The sequence below is a fragment of the Culicoides brevitarsis genome, chromosome 1 (genome assembly GCF_036172545.1).
Source record: "Culicoides brevitarsis isolate CSIRO-B50_1 chromosome 1, AGI_CSIRO_Cbre_v1, whole genome shotgun sequence".
NCBI lineage: Eukaryota > Metazoa > Arthropoda > Insecta > Diptera > Ceratopogonidae > Culicoides > Culicoides brevitarsis.
This window is the reverse complement of record NC_087085.1, coordinates 13,874,463-13,889,218: the sequence shown is the minus strand read 5'-3', so window position 1 is coordinate 13,889,218 and position 14,756 is coordinate 13,874,463. Positions and strand designations below refer to the sequence as shown.

The following is a 14,756-nucleotide window of genomic DNA, read 5'->3' as shown; positions in this document are numbered from 1 at the left end:
GTGCGCATGAAACGAACTGAGTGATATCTCGAAGTGACGGTTAAACTTTGTATAAGAAAGATAATTAAAGGAGATGAAAGTTTTTTTTTCTGTCACGACTGTTGTAATAATAATAAATATTTAGAATGAGCAACTTTTGCCGCACAAGCGAAAGAATTACGGAAAATAAATTGGAATAAACTTCTTCTGCGTATCACAGACAACGACGCGAAAAGTTTATCTCTATTTATGCAGTCAGCTAATGTCAACGACGAAAAAAAATTGTAAAAAATATTGAAAATTTAATCAAAATATTATTTTACATTCGAATGATGAAAGTGTTCATTTTAGCGTTACTCGGAAAAAAAACTTAACAAGTGCACTTAACTTTTTCTTGAAGTGAATTTATATTAGGAAACATCAAAACTCTCAAGAAAAAAATCATTTATCTTTTTTTCGAGTTTCCGTAACATCTAGAGCTGTCAACCCATTTCACTTTGTGGCAGGTTTGTGCGGTGTGATTTGAATAATGACTCGACCATCGAATTGAAAAGCAAAAAAAACCCCATGATGATCGATTTTAATTTGAATAATATCTTAACCTCAAACTCATTTTTTTCCTTTCTTTGAGAAAAACCTCACGTTCTGTCAATGGAAATACATAAGATGACAATTTTATTACGTTCGAGAACAAATTTATCCAATATTTTGAAACAATTTATAAGTATTAGCGCGTGTTTCGCCTTTTTATAGCAACTGTACATTTTCACATAAAATCCATTTTTAAAGATATCTTGCATAGGAACACGCGAAAAGCTGTTCAGAATAAGGATTGAAGCTCTTTATCCGGCGCGAATAACGGAAAAAAGCAACATTGTTCTGCTTGGAATCCAATTTCGCCAACTTGAAAATATGTATATTGTTATATTTTATTACATCAAAAAAAAAAAACTGGATCAAACAATGTAACGAACTCTTTTTATGCATGATGCTCTACTCTCATGATTTATGCAAAAGGGCAAACAATATATCACAAGAGAGAGAGAAAAGTGTGGGAGCGACAGTAATGCGTTGCTATAGCAAACAAATGATATGGAAATATCAATCAATGTTGGTTTTCATTGAATTACATGAGAAAATTTTATAAATATAAAAGCTTAGGAAATTTATCCTGATTAGAAATGAGCAAAAAATACGTTTAAATTGATTTAAATATTTAATCGTTTTAAGATTTTTGGGTTAAATGTTGTTAAAACATTTATTCAGTAAAAAATTTTTAGAGCTTTAAGTCTTTAGTGGAACGAAAAAAAACTTTTTAAGGCTCTAAAAATTTAAAAATAAGATCCTTTAAATTTTTATAAGAAATTTTATCAAATATTTTTTTTTTTATTTTGGAAAAATATATAAAAATTTTTTATTACAATTTTTTTTAGAAAATGAATGAAATATTTAAAAAAAATTCTTATGAAAATTTTCTAATCTTCAAATTTCTAATTTTCAAATTTTTAGAGCCCTAAAAAGTTAATATCGTCCCAATGCAAATAAATATTTTGACAATACAGTGAAAATTCTATCATAGGGCACCCAAAATTCAAATAAGTGTACCAATAAGAGAATATTTATTCTCTAATAGGGCATATCAATATTCAGAAATTCATACATTTTTCAAAGAAAATTCTATTTTGATCAAAAATTTTCAAAAATGAAAAAAAAATTATCAAAAAAATTCAAAATGATAAATTTCTTTGATTTTTTTCAATTTTTTAACTTTTTAACCTTTTCTTCCTTAATTATCTTATTTTAGGAAATTTGAAACTTTTTTTATTAAAAGAAGTTAATTTAACCCAAAATTTGAAATTTTATAGAAAATCGATGTGCCCTATAAGAGAATATGCCCTAACTCAGACATTGGAACACTGGAATTAATAAAATTCGCACTGGGAATCGATCACCTGATCGCGCCAACGATCGATTCCCAATGCAAATTTCATTAATTCTAATGTTTACAGATGAACGAAACACGTGCCTTAACCTTACTCCGCAGCAATCTCATGACTGATTCAAGCACTTGTAATATCCAAATCTCATCAACTGCCTCTCATTTTATTGCTTTACCGAAAAACAATCAACATCCCACTTCTTACAGAGAGTATAGTTATCCGTAAATAAATAAATACGCTTCAAATTTAATCCAATTTCATTACAGATCAAAGACGATAAGATATACCTTTCAAACGGATTTCAAGCGATTTTCAAGTACTTTGCAATATATACCTCCGTATATAGAAGCAAAAACAAATAATAGCTACTTAGTGACTATCAAAATTATTAATCCTTTCATTCTATACACAAAATTTCACCGCTACACGATGAAACGGCAAAAAAACCGCAGATACTCGAAAATATTGCTTCGAAAATAGAAAGGAAAAAAAAGAAAAACAAAAAGAGGATCGTCGTCAATATCTTTTTATTATTAAGTATTATATGATATGATATGAAACGATGAGAACAACGCTTTTGTGCTATTCTTTATTATTATAAGGACATGACAAATGAAATATGAAGCAATAATATTTATGACAAACATAAATTTAATTTATGGTCTTGTTATTATTATCATTTTATGAGTTTTCATTCACAACATCTCACATGTGTTATGTTTGTTATAAATATTTGAATTTTTCAGAACAGAAAAAACACATCATCATCGATCTCAGACGATTGTTTGATACTCGAAGGTGAATTGTTAACAGAAGGTCGAGGACTTCTTAGAAGGAAATTGAGCAATTTGCGTATTGTTTTAATAAAATTAAAAAACCTTGAAAAACCTCGCCAAAAGGGGCGAGTCGTTTCTCGATTTTCAAGAGGAAAAAATATTTTTTTAATTAAATTAAAAAGAGAATTAAAATCAATTCAAGCGTTTCTCGTTTGATGCTGAAATGGAAACGTATCATTAATAATAAATGAGTGAATGATTGACTCGTTTTGCTTCGCTTGTGTATATCCTTCCGTCTTCATCAGGCAAATCGCATAAAATAATACTAACATTTATTAATATTTCATGTTGGAACATAACAACTAAATGCGACACATGCGAACAAAATTCTTGGAAGTGGAAAAAAATCTGCAGACTTTAACATATTCACTGCGAGTAACTAACATTCAGCAGGGATGTAGCAATTGCAGTATATGAGTGACAAATTTTAATACACAAATTTAATCTCATGTCAGCTTAAAAATTTTAAGCTTAAAATCTTTCGAAACAATTTTTCTTAGTCAAAAAGTAATCTAATGTTAATGAGGATAATTAATTTAAAAAAAATATATTTTACAAAAAATACAAGAATAAATAATTATAGTCAAAAATAATGCTAAAAAGAAAATTTAAATAATTTTTTAAAAAATTCTCAAGATATCTAAAGTTGAATATTTCAGAAAATGTATTAAATAATGAAAAAAAATAAATTAAAATCGAAAAATATTCTTTTCAAGTTTTTTTTAATTTTTGATTAATTTTGTTCGATTTTTTGACATTTTATTTATTTTTCTTTTTTATTAAAAAATCCACATTTTATAAAAATTTAAAAATTAACATTAAAAATTTTTTAAATAATTTTTTTAAAATTTAATATTCTTTAATATTTTAATATTTATTATTAATATATTTTAAAATTTTTAATATTTAAATTAATAATATTTAAATTTTTAAAAAGAAAAATAAAAAATTTAAAAATAAAAAAATAATTAGAAGCATAAAAATTTAATTTTTTTAGAAATATAATTTTTTTTTTTTGTTTAAAAAATCTAAAATTTAACATTTTATTTTAAATTTTAATTGAAAAAAAAAATAAAAAAATTTTCAATAAAAAAAAATACGGCTATGTATGAAAATTTTCAATATGAGTTTTTATTCAAATAATTTTAAAAATTTTTTTAAAGCATTCCCTGCACATCCCTGAAATAACCACTACGCGATGCTATTTGCTATAAAACAAGAAAATGAAGTGACTTTTCTTTTAACTTTTATCAAGACATGTAGGAGTAAAAATTCCAACTATTTTTCTCTCTATTCCTTCTCCAGATATATCCTATAAAAAATAATAATAAAATAAAATAATATTGCACACCATATAACATGGAATTGATGTGTATTTATGAGAGTTCATAAATCAAGAAAACGAATGACGTTGTTTATTGCTCTTCTTGCCTGTGTTGGTTGTTCGCGTGTGTTATCGTCCAACAAGTTATCATTATTTCTTTTTTCCACTCTTTTCTCCTGTTTTTTTTTTATCATATCAGCAAACCAACAGACAAACGAAAATACACTTACTCATCCTTCCTTGGGCATTATTCAAATGCGGGGCTAATGAAATTGACACTTTGAGACCTTTGTCTCGTTTCTCTGGATTGCACACGTGTCAAACACAAGCGACAGAATTACTTAATGGTATTTACGGGGCGTCTTCGTCGGCAATTGACAGACACGATAATTAAGGGTCTCGAGTGATGTTGCTCGAAACGATCCACTCCCACACACGTTCCCTCACTCTTTGCAATCAAGGACGTTTGTAATTTATTTTCCGTTCCTTTGAATCATTAAAGTTCAGCTTTAACGGAATTGGATTGCAATTTAGTGTGTTTCTGTGTCGACTGCGACATGTTACGTAAAAGACTTCACATGCTATCCCCATCTCCCATACAGAGAGATAGAAACTAGCTTCAAACGAGAGAAAATGACGATGATGATTGCTTTGCGATGATATTTCATCTCGCATCTTTTCAAGGCTCCAATTCCGTAATCTGATAAATTATTTCTTTAATATTTGTACGGATGAGCAAAAATTCTAATCCTAATCCTGCAGGAATGAATTATAAGGCAAGAAATCTTCATTTATATTAAATCTCTCGCATTTCTTGATTAACATTTCAAGAGCACTTGTGTGATGTGATGCTTTCTTGCGAGTGGAAAAAAACACATCTTTCATGATAGATGTGCTTATTTTTAGCACAAAAGTCTCAAGAGTCCTCTTTGCAATTAGTGTAGCGCAAAACACTTGTTTTCATTATTCTTTGTGAAATTTTTCGTCAGATGTTGCCGACTTTTGCATGAACGACAAATGCATGAAATTAGTCATACATTTAGAAAAAACAAGGCGTCTCCATTTTTATTTGTACTGAGTGTATTATGTTCCATTTTTGTTCTACATTGTTTTTGATGCACTTTTTGGTTTTATTTTGAAAAAAAATCGTCAGAGCGATCAAAATGGTACTCACCTAATAAGCGGCAAATACTCGAAAAATTAAATTTTGAACAAAGAAATTTGAGTTTCAAGCTTTAACAAAAAAAAAATAGATTAAGATAGATAAAAAATAAAATAAAAAACATTTGAAAAAAAATAAAAAATTTTTTACAATTAATTTAGAAAAAAATTTTAAAATTTTTTTTTTTTTTCAGAAATTAAAAAAAAATTAAGTTATATTAAAAATTTAATTTAAAATAGGATTATTTTTTTAATTATTAAAATTATTTAATTTTATTTTAAATTAAATATAATTAAAAATTTAAGAATATGAACTAATTTAAATTAAAAAAATAAGAAATATAATTATTTTAAAAATAAAATGTTACAAATAAAATTAATTAAGAACAAGAAAAGTAAAAATAAATTCTTAACTCCCATTAAAAAAATTAAATGTTTAATTTAATTTTTAAAAATTTAATTTAAATAAAAAAAAATGTTATGAAAAATTGAGGCAAAAAATTTTTTTTAAATTTTTTTATTTTGTCTTTAGTTAGAAATCACACTAAAAATTGAAAAATAAAAAAAAAATATTTAAATTTTTAAAATAAAAAAATTAATTTTATCTAAATTTTCAAATAAACATTTTTTTTTTTCTTTTTAAAAATTTTCAAATAAAAAATCATAAAATAAAATCAAATTTCGCTAATTCAAGAACTTAAATTTGACAAAAGTCGCGTCATTCTCATAAGAAAATGATAATAATCCAACTAACCTCATTATAAGTTTCTTTTTTTCGTTTGCTTTTTTCGCCGAATTACATGAAATTTTGTATAAATATATTTTTTTCGATACATTTTATCCTCTTATTATATTTATTTTTCGTTGTAAAAAAAATGCGAGACGCGACACTGTCTGTACTTACGAGAAAATGAATGAAGTGGAGAAAAACATTTGATTATATTATGTGTGTGTGTGTGCTTGGATGTTTTTTATTACATAGTAACAAAAACATGCAAAAAAAACCATCATCAATGATGTTTAGCAATCAAGAATTCGATGTTGGAATTTTTTTGGTTCTTTTTTGCCTAATCGTCATTCACTGAGGTGCTCACAAAAAATTCTAACGATTTTCTGCTCGTTTTGCAAAAAAAAAAAAATTCTCCATAGATAACACAAAAAATGTTGACTTGCGAAACAAAGAAGAACAAAATCAATGCAACACTCATTTAAACTTTCATGAAAAAAAAATTTTCTTTCTTTTTAGATTTTTACTCGTTGAGATTGTCGACAACAACTTTAAAAAGAAAAAAGAGAAAATCCTTTTATTTTCCGCACACTTCCATATCTTGCCTGTAACTACTAGACGTTGATAAATATAAACTTTCCTCTTAGAAAATAAATACCAGACTTGCCTCCGAGGGACATGATACCATCAGTCTCTTGACTTCCGTATAAAAGCAGTCGATAGAGATAGAGCAAAAAAAAAAAATACAAAATATCTATGGAACAGACACATTTTACACAAGAAAATTTGTAACGTTTGATTTTGTTTCGTTCGGGGAATGATTGTCTGTCGTTTCTTTCTTCTTTTGCGAGAACTAAAGACAAACAGACACCGGATTTGAATAATAACTCGGAGGAAATTATTTAAATATTGAGCGACAATGATCGGAGCATGGACCGTAAACGATGATTGGTTTCATTCAAATTTCCCTCTTTTACCATCATGATTGGCAAAAAATGACGGTAAAAGGGTTTTTTTGGCAACATTCCAGACAAATTTCGCAAATTTGTGGTTTGATGTGATTTTTACCTTCATTAGTTTTGGATCAAAATACGAATGAAAAAAAAATCACAGGATTAATTTACATAAAATTAATCTTCATACAAAGAAAATTTAATAAAACTCATACATAAAAGTCACTGAACGATTTTTTGTGATGAATTTTCCAAACAAAAAAGGAGTTTTAAATATTATTTCCCTCAAGGGATCCCACGTAATTCCGTCTCGCAGTGCAAAATGCAGATTAAAACGCAAAATCTGTGAGAAGAGCGGATTACAGAAAAAAAACAACGCAAAAATTTTCATCACCACGGTCGTTGCCTTTTAAATATTTTATCTCAACAAGTCACTCAGTACCAATTTTAACTCGTTACGAAAGAAAATTTTTAAGCAAAAAAGATGGTTAACATAATTCCTGTTGTTAACGTACATGAACTTGAACAAAAAAAAGAGGATTTATGAATCTGAACATGATTCACATTTCATGCCGGTAATTTTTTTTTTTTTTGCACATTAGTATTCAGATCTCAAATTTCCGGTTTCTTCCTTTTTTTTTCGTGCAAATAAATTATTTCTCTAATAAATTTTCTCTGACCAATTTTAAAAAGCAGCAGACACACGCAAGCAAGAAAAAAGGCGGAGAAAAAACGTTTTCTTGAAAATTTTGTTAAAAAGCACGTAAAATCGTCTATTATGAGGAACAAATGTTCACATTCTTCACTTTTTTCACGGAGCAAATTTCGAATCTAAATAAGCCGCAAAGTAAATGACAAATTTAAACCATTCGTCATCGCAACGTGACATTTAGTTCGTTTATGTTCCGTTTACCTCGCAGAATTTTCTCTCTCTCTTCACACACTTTTTAATGGGCTGATGATTATTTTATATTTTATTTTATTATGTTGAAACGCGTGCCTATGCGATTTTGCTTGTCATTTTAAAAGCGTGTTTTTTTTATTATTTTTTGTGCGGTAACTAATTTAGCATCCCGCTAAATTTTCATCTTGCTTTGTTTATTTTTCATTTGCGTTCATTTTTCGCAACATCACAGAAAAACTCACATATTAGGTAATATAAAAGAACAATACGTAATAAAATATTAATGAAAATTTGTCAAATTCAGATTAATTTTTTTTTTGTTTGTGAAAGAAGCCCGATTTTGGCTCAAACGAGTTCAAAGCTCTTTTATTTAATTTTTTTGCGAGAAGCAATTTTCATTTCAATAAAAGATGAAATAAATTTGCCTAACAACAACACCAACCACTTATTTAAACACTTGAATCTCATCATCTTTTCATATTTTTTTGTATAAATATATGAATAATTTACAAAATCTAATAATAAATAACTCTGAACAAAACATTTTGTTCGCATTGTTGATCAGATTCAATCATATTTGAAGCACCATCACTTCACTTTGGTATATTAAATAAATATAAAAAAAAAGTTTACGAAAAAAAAATCATTCACTCAAAAAATAATAGATTTTTTTTGATGTTATTTTTCGCCACATGATGATGATGACGACGCCGGAGAAAGAAACAATGTTGATGGAAAAATTCTTGACGAAGTCGCAACATTAACGCGGAAGGAACGAAGTAACACGTGCAACAACATTGGATCCGTCCTTTATTTATTTTTATTTTTTTTTTAAGATAAAGAAACGAGACACGCTGTAACGACGACAAAAGTTGAGGGGAAGAAAGGAAATGAAGTGGAAAGCAAAAGAAGCTGCTTGTTAGTTAAACACATGATCAGAGTTTACTCGGTTAGAAAGGAATCTGTTGAGGTTTCAGAGTTGAAAAGATTAACTTGTTTCATATTTTATGCAAGATTTTTTTTTTGTTTCGAGGAAAAACGTTTGATCTTTTATAGTTTTAATTAATATTGCTAATAAAAATCGTTGAAAGAAGATTTCTTAACGAGCATTTTTGTGTTTTCCCTCAGACTATTTTTTTTTGTAAATTTTGGTGAATGATTGCTAAGAACAAAAGTAAAAGACCTTGAAGTCGTTTCCATAACACCAGACACTGATCTTTTTGTTGTTTTGAGATTTTTTTTCATGTATTGATTTACATGACAGTAATTTTATACATTTTGTGTATATTTTCTTTTAAAATAAAATAAAATAAAAAATTATAATGAATCAATTTTATGGGGACATTAATTTTGATGAAGAGGATTTTTGGAAAATACGATATTTTATTGAAGGTGTCACACGTTTTTATTTTTCGCAGAAATTTATGACACGTGTGGTAACTTAATTGAGAGCATAAATAATTTGTTATAATTTTTTTTTTCAAATTAATTAAAATTGTTATGGAATTTTTTAAATAATAAATAATAAAATAACAAAAATTTCTTAAATTAAAACAAAAATAATAATTTTCAATAATTTATTCAATTTTAAAATAAAAAATATAATTAATTTAAAATAAAAAAAAAATCAAAAAATCAAAATAATATAATAAAAAATAATATATACCTTTAAAAATAAATAATATAAAAATATTTTAATTTCAAAATAATTTTATTACTTTTATTTAAAAAAATTAAAATATCTTTTATATCAACTCATAAAATTTTATAAATTAAACGTAAAAATTATGAGGTATTAAATAAAATAAGTTTTTGGCAATAATTTTAAATAAAATGTATGCAATAATATATTTTTTTTTTAATTTCAAACCTAAAATTAAATTAAAAAAAAATAAATAAAATCCAATAAAAACCTCTATTTTATATTTTTTAAAATTTTATAAATTTTTAATTAAAAAAATATTTATAATTTTATTTATTTATTGTTTTATTATTATTTTTATTTTAATTTATTTTAAACTTTTTTTTTCGAGGTATAAAATAATTTGTCTTTTCTTTAATATTTTTTAATAAAATTGAAAGAGTTTAAATTTTCAAATTTAAAGCTCTATTTCAATTTTTTAATTAATTTAATTTTTTTATTTTATTATTTTTTATTCATTAAAATTATTTCTTGCCATTAATTAATAAAAATAATCATAATTTCCATAAAGAAGAAAATCGACGTATGTTATAAACTTCAATTCCCTATCAAATTCGACACACTTTGCTTCACCTGACAACAACAACAAAAACATCATCATCTTCCTCGTTTAATGCTATTAAATTACCTTCGTATCATGTCAAGCCACTCTATCTTGTTTACAACTTACATTGTTCCTCTTCTTACAACTATTCCGAAGACAATACCGCTGTCTTAATGAATATCTTACATAACATGCATTCAGACGTGACCTGTAACTGACACACTCCATTCTCGCTCCATTCGTGAAGCTCCAAGTTTTGCAATAAATAAGAGATATTTTAAAAAGTGCTTGAATCTGCGAGACACTTTCCATCCGGTCGGTCAAATGAACCTTGTTATCCTTTTTTTTGCTGCTTTTCTTGGAAAAAATAAATAAGCGAAAGAGTAACTAAACGATATTTTTTTGAATGTGCTTATAGCAATTCATTCGTTTTATTAAATATATTACCCCGAAAAAAAAAATAAAGAAAGACGATAAAGTACGATAAAAAAGATCGCTTGACATTTTATTTTTTCGATAAACGTTTTATTTTATTTTTTATGTCAAGCGTTTTTAATGTAACAAAGGTCAGTTTCTGCTTTGGGTACATATTTGATTAGGTGAGGTAAAATTTCTTCTCTCTACCTTTTTTAATTTTTTTTTTTGCAAAAATTTTTCACGTAAAGAAAAGGTACAGAAAAAATCGACCAAAAAAAATAATTAAAAAAATGTCTTTGTTTTCTGATAGAAATTTAATTGAGTTGTTTTGCAAAATAAATCCCTCATTATTTCATAAATTTGTCATTTTCTACCGTGAAAATTTTTGCATGAAAATTTGCGAAACATAAAAATAAATAGCGCGATAAAATTTAATTAATTTGAGTCTTACCATATTGATCGTTTTTGAACATGGGAAAATTATTATCACTGGTTTATTAAATTTTCCAAAAATTAAAATATTTAGATGAAAGAAAATTAATTTAGCAAACAATTTTTTTTCGTAATTTTCAAAAGTAATCAAAAAAAATTTTTAAATTGAAATAAACGAAAATACAAAAAAAAAACAATTTTCATTAAAACTGAGAAAAAATTACTTGTTTGTAGTAGAAGGAAATAACAAACTATTGAAACATGAGAGAGAAAAAAAAAAGTTTTTTATTGTTTTTCAAATAAACAAATATAAAAATATATAACATTTAATGTTATAGAGAGAAAAGAAGAAAAATAAAATTAGTTCAAATAAATTGTTTATCTCTGTCTACAAAAATTTATTGCGATACTTCGATATTGTTTCATACCCATATAAATTCAGATGAAACGCAGATGTTCAATATTCGAGTTTCTATCGCGAAAAAATAAATGAAAAATTTTAATAGTGCATATTTACAACAATAATAAATAAATAAATGGATATTGTGAATAATACCTCTCATAACATGTTGCATGAACGAGTTAATGCACCACCACACTACCACAAATTTAATTTAATTTTATGCTTGCCAAACTATTTTATAAATTAGATTGTTTATTTTTATTGTTTTAAACAATTTTTTATATGGGACCACATTTAATTTTCTACAAAATGCCTTAATTGATATTATTTTAATTTTAACACGTAACACAATTTATTTTTAATTTTTCTTTATTTTTTTCTCACATTTTATCATAATTTTTCTCCTCACACAACATTATTTTGGGATATTTTCTTTTAATATGTAGAAAAAAATTTTATGATTATTTATTATATGTGTTGATGTATTGAAGAAAATTTCTTCACTTCGTTTTTTTTTATTGATGTCGAAATATCCATAAAAACATATTTATTTTCACACCAGATAATTTATGATTGAGAATGAAAAGTCATCATTTTTTTGTTTGATGTAAAAAAAAAATTTTTTAATAATTTTTTCTTTTTAATAATTTTTCCATAAAAATTTAACTTCCTTTCGAGATTAGTGGTAAAAAAACTTTCCATCCGATCACGATGAATTTCCGCACGACACTGAAAATATTCCGGTAAAGAGGCTTATTTTTATTATATTTTGTTGTTGTATCGTCGTCGTCGTCGTCACTGCCGCCGCCGTCGTTGTTGATAATCCAAACCATACTACTTGCTACTCCGAATATCATCTGTTCGCATGTACGATATAAGGACAAGGAAAAAATGTGAATGTTCCTTAACGATTTACTGCTGCGATGAGAGAGAATTTTAACGTTGTACGAGGAGAAAATTGTGAGAGAGAATGCCATGTGATAAAAAATGTAAACATGGGAATTTTGGAATGAAAAGCTGTATGATAAGAGTTATCTTGAAGAAATACCGAATGCGCAGGTCTGCAGATTTTTTTTAAATTAAGAAGAAACATGTGGATGGAAAAGTAACGGATTTTTTAAAATAATTATTATTTTTTCTTATTTTTTAAATTAAAATTATAAAAATAAAAAAAAATAAAAATTTAATATGATCAAAGCGAAAATTAAAAATATTTTAAATTAAATGTTTAATGATTTTTTTTATTATTTGTTTAAACGTTTCGGTAAATTTATTAAACTATGTCAAAGAAATTTTTTTTTCAGTTTCAATTTTTTGCAGTTTTAAGTTATAAAATGATTAAAAATGATAAATTAGAGCCCTCTGACAAATTTTTATCCATTTGGAGCAAGATTTGACAAAAATGGCTTTGACACAGTTTTTGACATAGTTTTTGACACAGTTTTGCTCTTGATTTAGTTTTCAAAACAGAACTATGTCAAAGAAAAAAATTTTTTCAGTTTCAATTTTTTGCCAGTTTTAAGTTATAAAATGGTTAAAAATGATAAATTAGAGCCCTCTGACAAATTTTTATCCATTTGGAGCAAGATTTGTCAAAAATGGCTTTGACACAGTTTTTGACACAGTTTTTGACACAGTTTTGCTCTTGATTTAGTTTTCAAATCAAAACTGTGTCAAAGGAAAAAATTTTTTCAGTTTCAATTTTTTGGCAGTTTTGAGTTATAAAATGATTAAAAATGATAAATTAGAGACCTCAGACAAATTTTTATACATTTGGAGCAAGATTTGACAAAAATTGCTTTGACACAGTTTTTGACATAGTTTTTGACACAGTTTTGCTCTTGATTTAGTTTTCAAAACAAAACTATGTCAAAGAAAAAATTTTTTTCAGTTTCAATTTTTTGCCAGTTTTAAGTTATAAAATGATTAAAAATGATAAATTAGAGCCCTCTGACAAATTTTTATCCATTTGGAGCAAGATTTGACAAAAATGGCTTTGACACAGTTTTTGACATAGTTTTTGACACAGTTTTGCTCTTGATTTAGTTTTCAAAACAAAACTATGTCAAAGGAAAAAAATTTTTTCAGTTTCAATTTTTTGCCAGTTTTAAGTTATAAAATGATTAAAAATGATAAATTAGAGCCCTCTGACAAATTTTTATCCATTTGGAGCAAGATTTAACAAAAATGGCTTTGACACAGTTTTTGACATAGTTTTTGACACAGTTTTGCTCTTGATTTAGTTTTCAAAACAAAACTATGTCAAAGGAAAAAAATTTTTTCAGTTTCAATTTTTTGCCAGTTTTAAGTTATAAAATGATTAAAAATGATAAATTAGAGCCCTCTGACAAATTTTTATCCATTTGGAGCAAGATTTAACAAAAATGGCTTTGACACAGTTTTTGACATAGTTTTTGACACAGTTTTGCTCTTGATTTAGTTTTCAAAACAAAACTATGTCAAAGGAAAAAAATTTTTTCAGTTTCAATTTTTTGAGTTTTGAGTTATAAAATGATTAAAAATGATAAATTAGAGCCCTCTGACAAATTTTTATCCATTTGGAGCAAGATTTTTTTGACACAGTTTTTGACACAGTTTTGCTCTTGATTTAGTTTTCAAAACAAAACTATGTCAAAGAAAAAAAAATTTTTCAGTTTCAATTTTTTGTCAGTTTTGAGTTATAAAATGATTAAAAATGATAAATTAGAGCCCTCTGACAAATTTTTATCCATTTGGAGCAAGATTTGTCAAAAATGGCTTTGACACAGTTTTTGACATAGTTTTTGACACAGTTTTGCTCTTGATTTAGTTTTCAAAACAAAACTATGTCAAAGGAAAAAAATTTTTTCAGTTTCAATTTTTTGCCAGTTTTAAGTTATAAAATGATTAAAAATGATAAATTAGAGCCCTCTGACAAATTTTTATCCATTTGGAGTAAGATTTGTCAAAAATGACTTTGACACAGTTTTTGACACAGTTTTGCTCTTGATTTAGTTTTCAAAACAAAACTATGTCAAAGGAAAAAAATTTTTTCAGTTTCAATTTTTTGCCAGTTTTGAGTTATAAAATGATTAAAAATGATAAATTAGAGCCCTCTGACAAATTTTTATCCATTTGGAGCAAGATTTGACAAAAATGGCTTTGACACAGTTTTTGACACAGTTTTTGACATTTTGATTTAGTTTTCAAAACAAAACTATGTCAAAGGAAAAAAATTTTTTCAGTTTCAATTTTTTGCCAGTTTTAAGTTATAAAATGATTAAAAATGATAAATTAGAGCCCTCTGACAAATTTTTATCCATTTGGAGCAAGATTTGACAAAAATGGCTTTGACACAGTTTTTGACATAGTTTTTGACACAGTTTTGCTCTTGATTTAGTTTTCAAAACAGAACTATGTCAAAGGAAAAAAATGTTTTTCAGTTTCAATTTTTT

The 14,756-nt window shown here is 25.9% G+C and overlaps 1 protein-coding gene across 1 annotated transcript in view; it reads right to left on the bottom strand.

Moving 5' to 3' along the window:
* Positions 1 to 14,756, bottom strand: part of LOC134838028 (endoplasmic reticulum chaperone BIP-like) — a 260,113-nt gene that overhangs the window by 66,004 nt on the left and 179,353 nt on the right. The window lies entirely within an intron of this gene.